At 42.8% G+C, this 19568-nt stretch overlaps 1 pseudogene; it reads left to right on the plus strand.

Annotated features, from left to right (window-relative positions):
• Positions 1–1505: 1505 nt before the first annotated feature.
• The window catches only part of LOC119350036, a 22517-nt pseudogene continuing 4454 nt past the window's right edge, over positions 1506–19568 (plus strand).

The following is a 19568-nucleotide window of genomic DNA, read 5'->3' on the forward strand; positions in this document are numbered from 1 at the left end:
TGAAAAAAGTTCACATAATTGAAGGAAAAATTCATCACTCTTGAAAAAAGTTCATCGAACTTGAAAAAATGTCATCAAATTTAAAAAAAGTTCATCAGATATGGAAAAACGTTCAACAAATTTGAAAAGAAGTTTACCAAATTTGAAAAGGTCCATTGAATTAGGAAAAAGTTCATGGAATTTGAAAGGTTCATCAATTTTAAAGAAAATGTGAATAAATTCGAAAGAAAATCATCGAATGAGGAAGAAGGGAAAAAAGAAAAAGGAAAAACGAAAACAGGAAAAATGAAAAAAAAAACAGAAAACAGAAAAAACGAAAGAAAAAATGATAAGGAAAGAAAGTGATGGAACATGGCGTCTTGAAGTTCCTTTGGCGTGGTTGTTACGATGGTGTGATGTGAGCAAGGAGATATTCGGTTCGAGTCCGAGCTCTCGCAGATTTTTTGCGCCTTGAAGGAAAGAGATGGCGGGAGGCGAATGCCGATCACTGCGGAGAAGCCGAGGTTGTCTCGTTGCCGGCGCCGAGGAGACTGGAGAGAGATATGTCTTCTGCTGCTACTGATGTATTTCTAGCGCGCACACACACACACACACACAAACGAACCATCCAAAGAATATTGGATGCCTTTGCCAAGGGTCTTCCTCTCTTACATCCAAAACCATTGAGATCTATTGTTGAATAGGAAACTTCAAACTGACTTGGCATTACGTAGGCATGATACTCTTTTAAAATAACACTGAACCTAATCGTGAAGGAAATAGGTGCTTCTCTGCATTTTGTTTAAGGTGTACTAACAGGCTTTTTTGCCACTGGTTTTTGCGTGCATAACTGCATGTCCTGTTTTTGGTCATTACTGTCTCTCTGGTGTGTGGGCCTACAAAGTGAAAAGGGGACATAACGAAATGGACTTAGTGTCAAAGACGAATACTTCCCTTGAATAAGTATCCAATATAGTTGCATATGTTGGAGTAGTTTTTTTGTTCTTACACCTTTCTATAATGAACACCGAAACAAAATTCAACTATATACTCCCTCCATTCCTTTATCCAAGGTGTATATTTTTTTAGCACAATGACCAAGGCAACAAGTTATAGACACATTAGTACAAAATTACCCTTGTCAAATTTGTTGATCACTAACAAGTAAATCAGTTAAACTTTGAAAGAAAGAGATATAGGCAATCAGGGCGAGATACTTTCCTTATTTTTTTTATAAAGAGAGATACAAACAATCGGGAGAGAGATACTTTTGTTTTCCATAGGGATAAAAAAGGGATTATGAGGAATTAGAAGAAATGCACCTTACAATGTGGAATTTTATTAAAAAACAAATACACCTTATATAAAGGAACCGAGTTTACATGTGTGCTTACAACTTCATACATTATAAGGTTCTCCTTAACAACAACATAATTGCAGAACTACATCAGAAGGCATGTGAGGTCAGCAGCGCCTGTACCCAAGGTATACTGACCAAATAGAAGAATAAGCAACTCTCCCACAACATGGCATCAAATCATCCAATAAACAAGGTAAGTACATCTTCAGGCTACGTGTCTCCCGTTCAAGATGATTGCCTCTTTTCAATACCGTACTCTTTGAACTAAGCTTAATTTGTTTATATGATCTCAACAGTCCTCAATTATGGCCAAGGCTTGGGGATTATTCAATGATGGTGTTGGGGGTGCTTTCCAAGCTCAATGCATGTCACAATTCTCCAGCTGGACAGCTTCAGTTTTAACCGACATTCGTTATCGACAGAGCACCTTAGAGTCGTCACACAAAGACAGGACAGCTGCACAACCACATGATAAAAAGAATTTTGATCAGCGGAGGGTTGATCTTTGGAAGCTGAAGACAACAAAGCCCAAAATGCTTGACTTCATTGATTAGGTCGAGTTTCTAAGCCATAAGGAGCAAGCTGCTGCTCTCCTCCTTGATACCAAAGCTGCAGTGTTCGATGCGGAGGACCTGCTTGATGAGTTTGATTATGATGTACTGAAGTTGATGGTTGAATGCAGCAAGAATTTGATGCCAGATCATTATAATGAAACATTTCTGGAATTCTTCGCCAGATCTAGTGATTACATAAGAGAAGTCAACATCATTCAAGAAAAACCTAGATCATGTCTATAAGCAGGCCATGGATATGGTCCATGCGGACTTGCACCAAGCACCGTGAAAGTTTGATAAATCAGTTAGGCCAGAAACAACTACCTACTGTAATTGTGTGGAAAACATGGTTGGTCATGAAAAAGAAATGAAGGAGTTGGTGGGAAAACTAGGAGTTCACGGACTGAAGAGAGGAAGAACTGAAAGCAAAGCAAGAATGACAGAGATGCCTGTGTTATCCATTGTTGGCTGAAAGGATCGAGAAGAGGTATCTAGAGGGGATGATTATACCCTCAACAAGTAAAATTGGCAGATTTTAAGATTTTCAAGTTGAGGTGATAGATTAGCATAATTTCAACCATGCACAATACAAATCAAGCAAGCATGCAAAGAGTATACGAGCAGCGGAAAGTAAAGCATGCAACTTGCAAAAAAAGTTAAGGGATGGGATTGGAGTGTGCAAACGCAATTGGAGATATGGAGATTTTTGGCGTGGTTCCGATTGGTGGTGCTATCTTACATCCATGTTGGTGGAGACTTCAACCCACGAAGGGTAACGTCTGTGCGAGTCCATGGAGGGCTCAACCCATGAAGGGTCCATGAAGAAGCAACCTTGTCTATCCCACCATGGCCATCGCCGACGAAGGACTTGCATCACTTGAGTAGATCTTCACGAAGTAGGCGATCTCCTTGCCCTTACAAACTTCTTGGTTCAACTCCACAATCTTGACGGAGGCTCCCAAGCGACACCTAACCAATCTAGGAGACACCAATCTCCAAAAGTTAATATATGGTGTGTTGATGATGAACTCCTTGCTCTTGTACTTCAAATGATAGTCTACCCAACACTCAACTCTCTCACACATATTTGTCTATGGTGGAAAGATGATTTGAGTGGAAAGCAACTTGGGGAAGGCTAGATATCAAGATTCATATGGTTGGATTGGAATATCTTGGTCTCAACACATGAGTAGGACATTCTCTCTCAGAAAATGAGTAGTAGAAGTGTAGGTTCATTCTGATGGCTCTCTCCATGAATGAAGAGGAGGTGGAGGGGTATATATAGCCTCCACACAAAATCTAACCGTTACACACAGATTCCCAAACTCGGTGGGACCGAATCAAGAAACTCGGTCAGACTGATTCAGTTATAAATGTGAATGTTAGAATTTTTGGTGGGACCGAAAATATCAACTCGGTGGGACCGATGCACTAGGGTTCGGGCATAACTTGATCTCGGTCAGACCGATTACATAAACTCGATGCTAACGATTTTAGTAATTGGCAAACAAAGAGTTGGTCAGGCAAACTCGGTGGGACCGATCCACTCGTTTCGGTGAGACCGAAGTGTTACTAAAGGGAAACAAAGAGTTTGCATTGCAAACTCGGCGGGACCGATCACTCATTTCGGTGAGACCGAAATGTTACGAAGGGAGACAGAGAGTTTACAATCCCATCTCGGTGAGACTGAGATCCCTGTCGGTGAGACCGAAGTGATTAGGGTTTGTGGCTATGGCTATGTCAGATGAACTCGGTGGCGCCGGATAGATCAATACGGTGGGGCCGAGTTTGACTTTTACGTTTAGGACAAATATGGAAGTGGGAAAGTGGTTGAGGGTTTTGGAGCATATCACTAAGCATTTTGAGCAAGCAAGCCATTAAGCAACACCTCATCCCCTTTTAATAGTGTTGGCTTTCCGATGGATTCAATGTGATCTTGGACCACTAAAATGGAAAATGTAGAGTCTTGAGCTTTTGCCAATGCTTGTCCTTAGCATCTTGAAGGGGTTCAACATCCTCTTGTCCATGCCACTCCAATGTTGAACTTATCTGAAATATACTAGATGAAAGTATTAGTCCAACAAGAGATATGTTGACATTAATTACCAAAATCACCCTGGGAGCACTTTGGTAATTGATGACAACATACATCAAAGGTTTAGATAAGTATATAAGGAGATAGTAAGAAAAGCTTTGGAAAGACATGAAACATTCATTAGCTCCCCCTATTTGTATGCAAACAGGTGAATGTGAGAATGCAAGCATGAGACTGTATAAGCATGACACAGCAAGCAATGAGTTACATGTATCTTGGCTATATGCATAAGAGCAGAAAGCAAACATCAGAGCTAAAGATATGTGCATGAGAGCAAATATCAAAGCAAATGTGTAGATGTTGAGAGTGTACTTTCATGTTTATGAATCTCTCTTGCAAACAATATTTACATCAGCAAGAGATCCTCATGCACATGAGTGTGATGCATATACTTACCTTGTGGTCTTGAGCTGGCTTTGGAAGAGATGAACCTGAGTAAACAAGGTTAGATAACACAAGAACATCTACTAAATAGAGCAAGAGCAGAAGATCACAAGAATACCAAGACTGGGATGACATGTAGAGAGTGAGTACTAAGCACTCTAGTTGGTTGTAGACATGTCCCCAAGAATAAAGATATGCAATGAATTCCAAAGATTTTCTTCCTTTAGATGTCTTGCTCCCCCTGAATCTGAGATTGGATAATGGGAGAAGATAGCGTAGTAGAAAATCAGAATAAATAAACACAACATGAATTATCATGTATTTCCCCTCTTGAAGACATGAGACAACTTTCCTCTTAAACTAAGAAGCATCAGGAGAGGCTTGAAGTGTGCACTACCTCCTATTTAATAAGCTTTGGCGTGCTCTCTCTCCCCCTTTGACATCAATTTCCAAGAAGGGACTTCTGGAGCATGAGTCAACAAGGTTTGGTCCTTGAGTCACATTATAAAGCAACATGTAATATGATGCTAGTAGAGGACAGGCATCATTGAGTGGAGCTGGGACAAATATGCAGAAAGCAAGTGACATAGGTTTTATCTCAGTAGTGAAATCGGTAGCACCGAGTTGTTGCCTTTGGTGGCACCGAGATGGTTCGGTTAGGCCGAAGAAAACAATTCGGTGAGGCCGAAATCAATCAAGAGAATCTACACTTATCACCTCAGCTCACTTAGGCAAATTAGACCTCACAAAGATTTGCAAGGAATTGGATGCAGAAAAATGCGGATAAAAGAAAAGTTAGAAAGAAAGTCTAGATGAAGTTCTTTTTTTAAAGGGGAAAAGAAAATTCAAGCAAAAAAGAATGCAAGAACATAGAGAAACAACAGAAAACTTCATCTAGAAGTGGGCGGCGACAAAGTCACATATATTAGAGTATATTGACTTAGGAGTCAAGTGAGGTCACTTGATCATAGGTCATACTCATCGTTTAAGCTCAAAATGGGGTTGCCATTTTTCGTTTAAGTATTTTTGATGTATTCTCATCTTGTTGAGCTGCTTTGAACCATGTCTTGGGATAAAGCTTCTCTAAGATGGAATGACATACCTTGGTGGTGAGTTTGATCTTGTTCATGTGTAGTTGAACTTGTGTAGGATTCTCAAGGTTGATGTAGTCCATCAAGAGTTGACCACTTGTAATTGAAGTTCATCCTCCTACATGGGTTAGTTTTGCAAGGAAAAGCACTTGTGTATCCAAATGACAATCATGAAATTTGATTCCAAATGAACTTTCATATATAAGAGAAATTGTCAAAGGATAAATTGAATGGATTTGTGCTTGATTGACTTCAACCACCAAATTGTAGAGACTTGGAGATGTAGAGATTGCTTAGAGTGTGATTGAGTTGCAATCTCATGGAGTTGGACGCATCCAAGTACCTACAAGGGTTAGATAGCATGCAAGGGTACAAGTATATCCATGATATGTGATCATCATCATAAGAGAAGTATCAAGGATTAGTCATATAAAGGCACATGCCTTGCAAGCATCCACATGGAGTTTCTACTCCAAATTTGAGGCATCAATAATGTTCAATTCACCTCTCAACCTGCAAAACACTTTCTCATCAAGTGGTTTGGTAAATATATCCGCCAATTGCTTATTGGTATGAACATGCTTAAGATTGATATCCCCTTTGGCAACATGATCACGAATGTAATGATGACGAACTTCAATATGCTTAGTTCGAGAATGTTGCACGGGGTTGTGAGAAATCTTAATGGCACTGTCATAGTCACAAAGCAAATTAACATGTTTCACATATATCCCATAATCCTTAAGAGTTTGGGTCATACAAAGTAATTGAGCACAACATGAACCAGTGACAATGTATTCTGCTTCGGTGGTGGATAAGGGTACCGAGTTTTGTTTCTTGGAGGACCAAGACACAAGAGATCTACCAAGAAATTGACAAGTACCCGAAGTGGACTTTCTATCGGCATAGTTAGAATCGGAGTAGCCAACAATATTGAAGGAAGACCTCTTAGGATACCGAATGCCAAAATTTGGTGTATGAATTATGTATCTCACTATCCTTTTCACAACCTTAAGATGGCATTCTTTTGGGGATGCTTAATAGCGTGCATACATGCACACACTTAGCATAATATCGGGACGGGAGGCACATAGATATAACAATGAACCAATCATAGAGCGGTAAACTTTTTGGTCAACCGGTTCGCCATCCTTTGTCAAGTCAAGATGTCCACTAGTAGGCATGGGTTTATTCATACCTTTGCATTCTTGCATGTTGAACTTCTTGAACAAGTCCTTAGTGTACTTCGTTTGAGAGAGAAAGGTTCCCTTCTTAGTTTTCTTGATTTCCAAACCAAGGAAGAACTTGAGTTCACTCATCATACACATCTCAAACTTCTCCGACATTAGCTTTCCAAACTTTTCACTAAAATGAGGGTTAGTTGAACCAAATACGATATCATCAACATAAATTTGGCACACAAATAATTCTCCATTAACCCTTTTAGTAAAAAGTGTAGAGTCAATTTTACCAATTTCAAAACCTTTCTCAATAAGAAACTTTGTCAAGCATTTATACCACGCTCTAGGAGCTTGTTTAAGACCATAGAGAGCTTTGTGAAGTTTGTAAACATGGTCGGGTTTCTCAGGATTGACAAAGCCGGGAGGTTGCTTAACATAAACTTCCTCCTCAATATCACCATTTAGAAAAGCACATTTGATGTCCATTTGATATAAGGTGATATCATGATGATTGGCATAAGCAAGTAAAATGTGAATGGACTCAAGTCTAGCAACGGGGGCATATGGCTTACCATAGTCCATACCTTAGACTTGAGTGTAGCCTTGAGAAAGGAGACGAGCCTTGCTTCATACAACTTGTCCATCTTCATCTTGCTTGTTCCGAAACACCCATTTGGTTCCAATGACATTGTGCTTGTCGTCGGGCTTCTCAACCAATGTCCACATGTGGTTTCTCTCGAAGTTGTGTAGCTCTTCATGCATGGAGTTCGCCCAGTCCGGGTCATCAAGGGCTTCTTCAACCTTCATAGGTTCAATGCTAGAGATGAATGAGTAATGTTCACAGAAATTAGCCAAACGAGTTTTAGAGCGAGTAATTCTCCCATTTTGAATATCATCAAAGATTTGTTTGACGGGATGATCTCGTGAGACTCTTTCTCGAACCCATGAGAGATTTTGCTTGGGTCGGGGTGGAACATTATCTTCATCATTTTGCTCTTCTTCTTGTCTTTGTTTATTGTTGTTGGCGTTGTTGTTCTCCCGTGGAGGTGGAGAAGGAGGTCGTTGAGATTCATCTTGTTGTACATCCTCGTTTTAATCATCTTGATGTGTCCCACTTGTGGATGCATCCAAGTCAACTTGTGGTTCACCTTGGCGTGAAGTTGAGGCTTCCACTTGGACGGACGATGTACTCTCCTTCACCTCCGTTGGGCGAATCTTGCCGGATTGCTTCTGAAGGATCTTTGTCACCTACATCAATAGGCAATTGCTCTACTTGTGAGCCGTTAGATTCATCAAACTTTACATCTACCGTCTCTTCAACCTTTTGGGTGAAACTGTTGTAGACACGGTAAGTGTGAGAATTTGAGCCATAACCTAGTAGGAAACCATCATGAGATTTGGGGGCAAACTTTGAACGGCGATGCTTATCAAGAATGTAGCATGTTGAGCCGAATACCCGAAAGTATCCAACTTGGTGTTTGTACCGGTGAGAAGCTCGTATGCCATCTTGTCGAGTAGCTTGTGAAGATATATATGATTCGTTTCATGGCAAGCTGTCTCAACCGCTTCCGCCCAAAAGTGTTTTGGCATCTTGTACTCGTCAAGCAACGTTCTCGCCATTTCGATGAGCGTCTGGTTCTTCCTCTCAACAACTACGTTTAGTTGAGGTGTGTACGTAGCCGAGAACTCATGTGAGATACCTTCTTTGTCAAGAAAGGTGTCCACATTGGCGTTCTTGAACTCCGTTCCGTTGTCGCTGTGAACCTTCTTGATCTTCACTTCAAATTGGTTTTGGACCTTCCTAGCAAAGTTTTTGAAGATGTTTTGGACCTGCGATTTATCATCGAGAAATAACACCCACGTAAATCGTGAAAAATCATCAACAATGACCAACCCAAATGATTTACCACCGAGACTCTTGTAGGCATTGGGACCGAAAAGATCCATGTGAAGTAGCTCTAGTGGTCTTCTCGTGGTCATGATGTTCTTCATGGGATGACTTCCTCCAACTTGTTTTCCTCCGTGGCAAGCACTACAAAGTCTATCCTTGTCAAATATAACATCTTTAACACCAAGGATATGATCACCTTTAATAAGCTTGTCAAGATTTTGCATGCCCACATGACCTAATCTTCTATGCCACAACCAGCCTTTAGAAGATTTAGCAATTAAGCAAGTTCTAGGTTGAGCCTTTTTAGTGAAATCAACAATGTATAGATCACCCTTACATATGCCGATAAAGACCATTTTATGATTATCTCTTTGAAACACTTGGGAATCTATTTTGTAAATAGCACATTAAATCCAAAGTTAGCTAATCTAGATACCGAAAGTAAATTATAGCCAAGAGATTCAATGAGCATCACATTTTGTATGGAGCTATCATGTGAGATGGTCACCTTACCAAGGCCAACCACCTTACCCTTTGAGTTTTCACCAAAGGTGACATACTTTCGAGGGCCATCGTTTTCAGCAAGCTGAAGAAACATATTTTTGTCCCTGATCATGTGATCGGTACATTCACTATCAAGGACCCACTCTTTTCCTCCAGCCATGTAGCCGCGAAGATTAGCCATAAGACCAAAGTGTCTCATAGACTCTTCAAGATCAAAGTCATCATCATCATCCTCATCATAGTATCCATGTTCAACATCGTCTTGCAAGTGATCATTTCCTAGAGAAAGTAATTCATTAGACATATGATTTTGACAATGTTCATCTCTATGAATTATAATAGCTTCGGAAATAATATTGCTAATGATTCCAACATCTCCTCTGGCATGCATAATATTGGTAACCTAAAATAAACAATCTCCAAACTTAGGATCATTGGGATTCATCTTTCTCAAAGTAATGGACTTGTGAAGAATCTCATCTAAGTTTTTCAAGGAATAGTTCGGAAATCGTTCCTCAAGAAATTTCCATATAGTATAAGAGCAATCAAGAGCTGGCAAGTGACCAATGAAATTTCTAGGCAAACCTCTAGTGATAAGATTGATAGTTCTAAGGTTGCGGATCATGTCAAAGGACTCATCCGGGGTACGATGCAAGGATCAACAAGGGTTTCGCAAGGAGTAGTAATGTACTTGTGCAAATGATATTCATGAAAGATTCCAAGCATCTCATTTTTCCACTCACTAAAGAACTCTCCATCAAGAATAGGCACTCTATGTCTAAGACTCCCAACATAGACTCATCCATCTTCCTCCAATGGTGATTAAACCAAAGCTATGGAAACCAAAGCTCTGATACCAATTGAAAGGATCGAGAAGAGGTGTCTAGAGGGGGGTGATTAGACCCTCAACAAGTAAAGTTGGCAGATTTTAAGATTTTCAAGTTGAGGTGATAGATTAGCATAATTTCAACCATGCACACAATACAATTCAAGCACGCATGCAAAGAGTATATGAGCAGCGGAAAGTAAAGCATGCAACTTGCAAGAAAGTAAAGGGGTGGGATTGGAGTGTGCAAATGCAATTGGAGACACAGAGATTTTTGGCCTGGTTCCGATAGGTGGTGCTATTGCACATCCACGTTGGGGGAGACTTCAACCCACGAAGGGTAATGGCTGCGTGAGTCCACGGATGGCTCCACCCACGAAGGGTCCACGAAGAAGCAACCTTGTCTATCCACCAAGGCCATCGCCCACGAAGGACTTGCCTCACTTGGGTACATATTCACGAAGTAGGCGATCTGATTGCCCCTACAAACTTCTTGGTTCAACTCCACAATCTTGACGGAGGCTCCAAAGCGACACCTAACCAATCTAGGTGATACCTCCAAAAGGTAATAGATGTTGTGTTGATGATGAACTCCTTACTCATGTGCTTCAAATGATAGTCTCCCCAATACTCAATTCTCTCTCACAGATTTGGCTATGGTGGAAAGATGATTTGAGTGGAAAGCAACTTGGGGAAGGCTAGAGATCAAGATTCATATGGTTGGATTGGAATATCTTGGTATCAACACATAAGTAGGTGGTTCTCTCTCAAAAAATGAGTAATGGAAGTGTAGGTTCGTTCTGATGGCTCTCTCCATGAATAAAGAGGGAGTGGAGGGGTATATATAGCCTCCACACAAAATCTAACCATTACACAATGATTCACAAACTCGGTGCACTACTGGAATCAGCTTCTTTGCCGTCCGCCATGGCGGACGGCAAAGGCATAGATCCCGGATGGCAAAGTCCTTTGCCGTCAGCCAGCGGACGGCAAATCATTTGGCTTAACACGTGCCAACAAAGGCCTTCTTTGTTGTCTGCTTCGCAGAAACGGATGACAAAGGATTGTGCCGTCCGCCATCCAAGGCCAGCAGACAACGACGACGGACAGCAGCGGTGTGGGGTGAGGGCCGTTAGGGGGTTAACTGCGCTCTTTGCCGTCCGCTGATGGATGGCAAAGAGCTTAGCTAGGGCAGCACTGAGAAGCTGCCACGTGGCCAACTATGCCGTCTGCCAGTAGACGACATAGATGGCCCTGTTTGCTAGGCCTATTTGGTCACTTTGACGTCCGCTTGCAGATGGCAAAATGACCAAATAGGCAGCCAGTGTTCCCAGTTTGCACAGGTGACTACCAGCGGACAACAAAGAGGCTATACATCCCCTGCTTTTATTTTAATCCAATTAATTAGACATGGTTTCCGACATAGATATACATGCATGCATATCTAACATATCCAACAGCATGTCCAACAACATATTTCATCAAATCCAACAACATAGTTCAACAAAGTCCAACATATCCATATATACATAACCACAAACAAGTTTCCAATAACATATCCATATAGACATACATATCCAAACAAGTTTTCATAAACAACAAGGAAGCATAGAATAATAGTACACTCCATGAATCCAAGCCTTCCTCACGTAAAGCAAAACTGCAAATTGGGAAAGATGAAAGTTAGAAGAAGAAGAAGAAGACTAGTTAGAGGATGAAGTAGAAGAAGAAGAAGAAGAATAAGAAGAAGATTTCTTCTTCTCCTTCTTTTTCTCCTCTCCTCTTCTTTATCTTGTTCTTCTTCTAACTAAGGTAAGTACAAATGCCATTTTATTGCTAAGCTAGGTAAAAATGCTAAGTGTAGCTCATTTTAGAGCTAAGCTAGGTAAATAGGTCATTTTGGAGCTTAGTAAGGTTATTATGTCATTTTCGAGGAAAATAAGCTAAGTCTATATCATTTTGGAGGTAACAAAGATTATCATGACATTTTTTACCTAAGTATGCTAAGTATGTCATAAATGAACTGAATAAGCTAAGTATAGCTCATTTTTTATTTAACTTAGGTAATTATGCCATTTAGGAGGAAAATAAGCTAAGTATACATTTGTAAAGCAAAACATTAGAGAAAACTTACCCTCATCACAAAAATATGATGAAGATCGCAACTAAGGTAACAATTGATCCAACGGCATAATGATACCAAGCCTCATTATCAATGGCATATTTTCTAATCTTCTTAAGCTTCAGGCGCATTGCATCCATCTTCAAGTGCATTGCATTCATCTTCATCTTGTGATCATCGATGACATCGGCAACATACAACTCCAATGTCATCTTTTCTTCTTCAATTCTTTTAATTTTTTCTTTGAAATACTCATTTTCTTTTTCAACTAAATTTAACTTCTCGACGAGAGGGTTGGTTTCAAATTCTGGTTCACATACCTCCTAGATTAAAATATCTCTATGTCAGCTTGATGGCCATAATTGTCATAAATGCGAAATGCAACAAATAGTTATGAAAGAGAATTTACCACATCTGAATCATAAAGCAGGCGAGGGCCGATGGGGACGGACATCAAGACCATGGCACTATGTATAAGAAACAACCATACAAAGTAAGAAATTATACATACCAACTACATAAATCATACAAAGTACAACATAAAAATTTGAATACCTAATAATCGCTATCGGTAATGACGTGCTCATCATCATCATTAATAAATGCATCATCATCATCACTATCGGCAATGACGTGCTCATCATCATCATTAATAAATGCATCATCATGTGGAAGGCCACCTTTACGTAATCGTTCAAGCATTGACAGGTCATCTGCAGCAGTAATTTCTTCTTCTTCCGGCTCTTCTTGTTCCGGCTCAGGGTTAGATTCACTATCGTTGTCTACTTCAATGTTCTGGGGTGGAGTAGTGCGTTTCTTGAATCATTTTTTGGCAAGACGTGGTTCTTGGAAGAATTCTCCTTCGTCATATGTGTCTTGGTTAATGTGACATTCATAATCCTCTTCATTGGGGGGGGAGGTTGTCTAACATGTGGCGGCACTTCATAAACGACATCCCAACCACTGAGATTTGGATCACTTTGACATGCCCACGGTAGATAGAAAACTTGGGTTGCCTGTTGAGACATAATATAGACATCAGGAACATCCAAATGGGTGCTTTGTTTGATTTCGACTAGCCCTATATGTTCATGAGTCCTTGTAGTCTCCCTGGGCTGGAACCAATAACATCTGAAACTACGACGTTTGGTGGGTTTTCACCAAAGAATTGAAGTTCATAAATTGCTTCAACTCTTCCATAATACTCGACACCTCCTTCGCCGATAGCAGAGACACAAAAATTTGTAGACTTTCGGTCGGCCATAGATAGCTCTTTGCCATAGGTACGAAAGCGATACCCGTTGATGTCGTAATTATCAAATGAACGCACCTTATAGTCAAAACCATTACCTACTTGTCTCAATTCGGCATCCATAATCTCTGAATTAGCCTACAAGTTTAATATGAAAGGATTCTTGCATTAGTCGCAAATTAGACAAAGAAATGACAGGGTCTAATGGAAATTACCGTTTTTTTTTTGAACCAAGAGATGAAACTGGGATATTCGCACCCTTGCTTTGCCAGAAGCTCATACTCTTCGACAGAATCCTTTTGGATCACCGCTCCATACGAGAATATGGCGACATATCGACTGCATCAAATATCCAGGAATAAGAGCAGTTCAAAGAAATTAGAAGTTGTGAAATAATATAACGAGATCTTACTCGATGTACGGTCGCACTTCTGTTAGGTTGTTATAGAGATACAGCCAAATGGTCCGCCATTCTTCAACATCCAACGATACTAGTTTCCAAGCACTGGATGGTGCGAGATTCCCTTTGAATAGGCTGAGGTTGGATTGACCCTTTTTAGGCTCATCAGCATTGTACCGAGGCTTCGGATTATGCAAATTACGATTTTTGGCTCCGTAGTGTGCTGTCATGAAGTTTGACGCATCCTCAGTGACGAATGCCTCATCCGTTGATGCTTCTATTCTACGTTTATTTTTACATTTTGCTCGAAGCGTCCTCTGCATCCTCTCAGTTGAGTAGCACCAACGATTTTGCACGGGCCCCCCCAATCGTGCCTCGGTCGGGAGATGCAAAATCAAGTGTTGCATTGGATTAAAGAAGCTTGGCAGAAAGATCATCTCTAACTTGCAAATCAACTCCAGCGCCAACTGTTCCATTTCTTCTAGGAGGCCAGGCGATAGTTCTTTCGCACAAAGAACACGGAAGAAATAGCTCAGCTCTGCTAGTACTAGCCATTCATCCTCAGGGATGAAGCCACACTACATCACCAGCATTATCCGCCCAATCCATATGTGCCAATCATGAGTTTTGAGACCAAATATTTTCAAGTTATCAAGACTCGCTCCCCTCTATAGATTTGCTGCATACCCATCGGGGAACATCAACTGTATTTTCACCCATAAAATAATTTCCTTCATAGCTGGCCTTCCAAGATTGAACCATGCCTTTGGCTTCTTCCAGTTCCGCTCTCCTTTCGGTTCTTGCATGTTTTGTAACGGTCTATCACAGAGCTCCTCTTGATCGTCTATAGCCATAGTATTATCCTTTGATTTCCCCCCTATTGCAAACAATGTACCAAAAATGGCTTCGGCGATATTCTTTTCAATGTGCATCACGTCGATGTTGTGTGGGCAAAGGAGGTCTTTGAAGTAAGGCAGATCCCAGAAGCATGTCTTGTGAGTCCAGGCGTGTTCCTTATTATACCCCTTGAAATACCCTGGATGCTCTGGATCTAGCTCGAGAGCGTTTAACTAATCTAGGGTCTGTTGGCCTATCAACGCAGGTGGTGCAGAGTGTTTGACAACTTTACCTTTCATGAAGTTCTTCTTGTCTTTCCTGAACTTATGGCGAGGATCTAGAAACTGTCTATGCAAGTCGAAGCAACTATACTTGTGCCCCGCCGTCAGCCAATCAAACTCAAGAGCTCCGTTGTATGTGGGGCACGGGAACCTTCCATGCATATACCAGCCAATGAATAGAGCATACACCGGCAAGTCATGCATCGAGTACATGTACCGGGCACACATTATGAAGTTCTCTTTGCTAAAGGCGTCGTATGTCTTGAACCAATTATCCCAAGCTTCTTGCAATTCGTCCTTAAGCGGCTGCATGTACACATTCATATTCTTCTCCAGATAGTTGGGCCCTGGAATTATGAACGTCAGGAAAATGTTCTTTCTTTGCATAATCTGCCCGGGGGGGGAGATTGAGTGGAATCACAAACATGGGCCAACAACTGTATGGGGCGGCCATCTGACCAAACACACCGAACCCATCTGTGCTGACGGCGACTCGAGGATGCCTTGGATCTGCCGTTTTTTCCGTATGTAATGCATCGAAGTGCTTCCACGCTTCAGCATCCGATGTGTGCACCATCATCACATTCCCATCTGCATCTAGTTCGGTTCTTTTGTCCATTTTGTGCCATGTCATCTGTCTGGCCATCTCTTCGACCATGAAAAGACATTGAAGTCTTGGTACGATTGGCATATATTGAAGAACATTAAAGGGTATTTTGGTATGCGTCTTCTCACCCATACCATGGTCTACCACAACATACCTAGAAGAACTGCAAATGGGACAATAGTTCAAGTACTCATACTGAAGCCTAAATAAGACACATCCTTTCTCACAGGCATGTATCTTCTCATTGGGATCTTAAGAGCACGGAGGATTTCGTTTGACTGGTACAGGTTTGGAGGTAGCACATGGACTTTGGGTAGAAATCGTCCGAAAACTATCATCATCGCGTCGTAGCATTCTCTGCCCAAGTTGAATTTAGCCTTCAAAACCATTATTTGTGAGATGGCATCCAGCTGACAAAGCTCAGTGTGCTCGTGGAGAGGACGTTTTGAGGACTCCAACATTTCAGTGAATGCCTTTGCAGATTCCTCCATCTCCTCGTCTGAGTCCCGAGCCTCGTCAAAGTCTTGCACCATGTCTGCGGTCCCGGTACCATGCTCGTCGGTGCGACGATGAACCACCTCGGCTCTGGCACGTTGGGCAGACTCACCATGTAATGTCCAGACTGTGTAACCAGGCATAAAACCAAACTTCTCCAGGTGTTTACTCATTTGAAGCTCGTCCCTCTAATTATAGTTGTCGCACCGGACACAGGGGCACCAGCTTAATTTCTGGCCATTTGCAAATGCGGCTCTAACAAACCCCTTAGTTTTTGTTAACCATTCCTCGGTCCAAACATACTGACTAGTGTAACCGGTGTACATCCACACATGATCACTCATATTGACTTCCTACTGGACAAACAAGAAATATATACATAATTAATTAAGCAAACCATATCCATCAGTTAATGGAGTTTGTCAGTGTTATTACGTCCATGCAACCTACACGCTAATAGGTAAGGATAGGTCCTAATCCCACCCGAGTATGTGTAGATCGGGTTTGTTTTCCCATGCTCTTCTCTGGATTCGATGCAAAATTTCGGCAGCACCTCCCTGCTGTTTTCCTGATACATGTCTCGGCAATAAGCAGAGAGGATGTGTACCCGGAGAACAACAGGGAGGCACTGACGAAATTCTGCATCGGATCCGGAGCTGAGCATATGGGAAAACGAACCCAATCTACACATACTCGGGCTGTCCATGGATAACGTTGGACAATTCGCAAGAATCGCGATTATAAATATGCAAATGCATGCATATTTATAGATGTAACCCTTTCGAACGGGAGACGCATAGTGGTTACGCATAATGATGATTGACACCTATAGCTAGCAAGTTTCATCGGCACGAAAACCGGAACGGAGCAAACGAAGGGGGGAGGAGGAGATGTCATTTGTGGTCACCAACAAACGCAGGGGCGGAGCTCGTCGAACACTAGACCCTCACAGTGATGAAATAACTGCATATTTAAATCGAAAGATGAGTAACATAGAAAGTATTCAACACCGACAGCCACATGTATCTCACACTGACGGTACTTGCTATTTACGGTACCATTAGTACCAAGGAACCCTCTAACCCGCTCGTCCCCGGGTAAACTAAATAGAAACTACCATCGGTGCAAGGTACATGAGGCGGTTGGTGTTGAACACTAGATCCACATCCCACAAGTGAAGCCGGCGCCCGGCATCCCGCAACAATAGGTCTGGTGGCCGATGACGGTCGAACACCTTGGCAAATTTGTCTGGCAGCCTCTGCGATGAGGATTAAAGCCAAGTTTTGAAATTTCAAACAACCAAACCGACTTGAGTAAGTTTGGGTGTTTCAAGTTTCAACACTTAGCTTTCAATCATCATCTCTGAGGCTGCCAGACAAACTTGCAATGGTGTTCGACCGCCATCAACACCGAGAACTGTTGCTGCTGCACGCAGGACCCCTGTGTCACTTGTGAGACGTGGATATAATCTTCGACACCGACGGCCACATGTACCTCGCACTAACGATACTTGCTATTTAGGGACGCCGAGAACAGTTGCTTTGGGACGCCAGACATCGGCGTCACTTGTGGGACGTGGATGTAGTGTCGGGGTGTGGGTCGGGGTGTCTTCTTCTTCTTCTTCTTCTTCTTCTTCTTCTTCTTTCTCTTTTCTCCTCAGGAATGGCGACGCACGGTCGACGGGTCAGCACTCAGACCAGGGGTTCTCGGGATGGGCGCTACGACAGGCGGGACCCACTGGCTCCACCATCTATAACCTCGGCAAGCCTCTTACTTTTTCCCTTTTTCCTCTTCTTCTACTTATTATTCTTTTTTCAATTATTTTCTTCTTCTAATTATGTAAACCTAAATCTGGCAGTAACCTAATCCTACCACTAAAACCAAAACCTAAACACAAAAAACTATAAAAAAATCACCTTGGGCGGCGGGGGCGGGGCGTCGCCGGGTGGCAAGCCGGGCCGGCGGGGGTGGGGCGGCGTGGTGTTGGGGAACGTTGCATAAAATAAAAAACTTCGTACGTTCACCAAGATCAATCTATGAGTTCATCTAGCAACGAGAGAGAGAGGGGTGCATCTACATACCCTTGTAGATCACGAGCGGAAGCGTTCAAGGGAACGGGGTTGAGGGAGTCGTACTCGTCGTGATCCAAATCACCGGAGATCCTAGCGCCGAACGGACGGCACCTCCACGTTCAACACACGTACAATCAGCAAGGGGTAAGGAGAGGTTGATGAAGATCCAGCAGCACGACGGCGTGGTGGTGGATGCAGCAGGGATCCGGCAGGGCTTCGCCAAGCGTCTGCGGGAGGGAGAGGTGTAGCAAGGGGGAAGGGAGGCGCCAGGTGTAAGGGTGCGGCTGCCCTCCCTCCCTCCTCTTTATATAGGGTTCCTAGGGGGCGGCGGCCAAGGGGGCAAACTTGCCCCCCAAGGCAAGTGGAGGCGCCCCCTCCCCTAGGGTTCCCAACCCTAGGCGCAGAGGGGGGCCCAGGGAGGGCGCACCAGCCCACCAGGGGCTGGTTCCCCTCCCACTTCAGCCCATGGGGCCCTCCGGGATAGGTGGCCCCACCCGGTGGACCCCCGGGACCCTTCCGGTGGTCCCGGTACAATACCGGTGACCCCCGAAACTTTCCCGATGGCCGAAACTCGACTTCCCATATATAATTCTTTACCTCCGGACCATTCCAGAACTCCTCATGACGTCCGAGATCTCATCCGGGACTCCGAACAACTTTCAGTTTGCTGCATACTAATATCTCTACAACCCTAGTGTCACCGAACCTTAAGTGTGTAGACCCTACGGGTTCGGGAGACACGTAGACATGACCGAGACGGATCTCCGGTCAATAACCAACAGCGGGATCTAGATACCCATGTTGTCTCCCACATGCTCCTCGATGATCTCATCGGATGAACCACGATGTCGAGGATTCAAGCAACCCCGTATACAATTCCCTTTGTCAATCGGTATGTTACTTGCCCGAGATTCGATCGTCTGTATCCCAATACCTCGTTCAATCTCGTTACCGGCAAGTCACTTTACTCGTACCATAATGCATGATCCCGTGACCAGACACTTGGTCACTTTGAGCTCATTATTATGATGCATTACCGAGTGGGCGTAGAGATACCTCTCCGTCATACGGAGTGACAAATCCCAGTCTCGATCCGTGTCAACCCAACAGACACTTTCGGAGATGCCCGTAGCATACCTTTATAGTCACCCAGTTATGTTGTGACGTTTGGTATACCCAAAGCACTCCTACGGTATCCGGAAGTTACACGATCTCATGGTCTAAGGAAAAGATACTTGACATTGGAAAAGCTCTAGCCAACGAACTACACGATCTTGTGCTATGCTTAGGATTGGGTCTTGTCCATCACATCATTCTCCTAATGATGTGATCCCGTCATCAACGACATCCAATGTCCATAGTCAGGAAACCACGACTATCTGTTGATCAACGAGCTAGTCAACTAGAGGCTCACTAGGGACATGTTGTGGTCTATGTATTCACACGTGTATTACGATTTCCGGATAATACAATTATAGCATGAATAAAAGACAATTATCATGAACAAGGAAATATAATAATAATCCTTTTATTATTGCCTCTAGGGCATATTTCCAACACGTGGGCAGGGCGCCGCCGTGGGCCAGAGGGTGGTGCTGGGCGGGGCAGCAAGCCGGGGCGGGCGGGGCAGCAGCCGG

The sequence above is a fragment of the Triticum dicoccoides genome, chromosome 1B (genome assembly GCF_002162155.2).
Source record: "Triticum dicoccoides isolate Atlit2015 ecotype Zavitan chromosome 1B, WEW_v2.0, whole genome shotgun sequence".
In the NCBI taxonomy this organism is placed as follows: Eukaryota; Viridiplantae; Streptophyta; class Magnoliopsida; order Poales; family Poaceae; genus Triticum; species Triticum dicoccoides.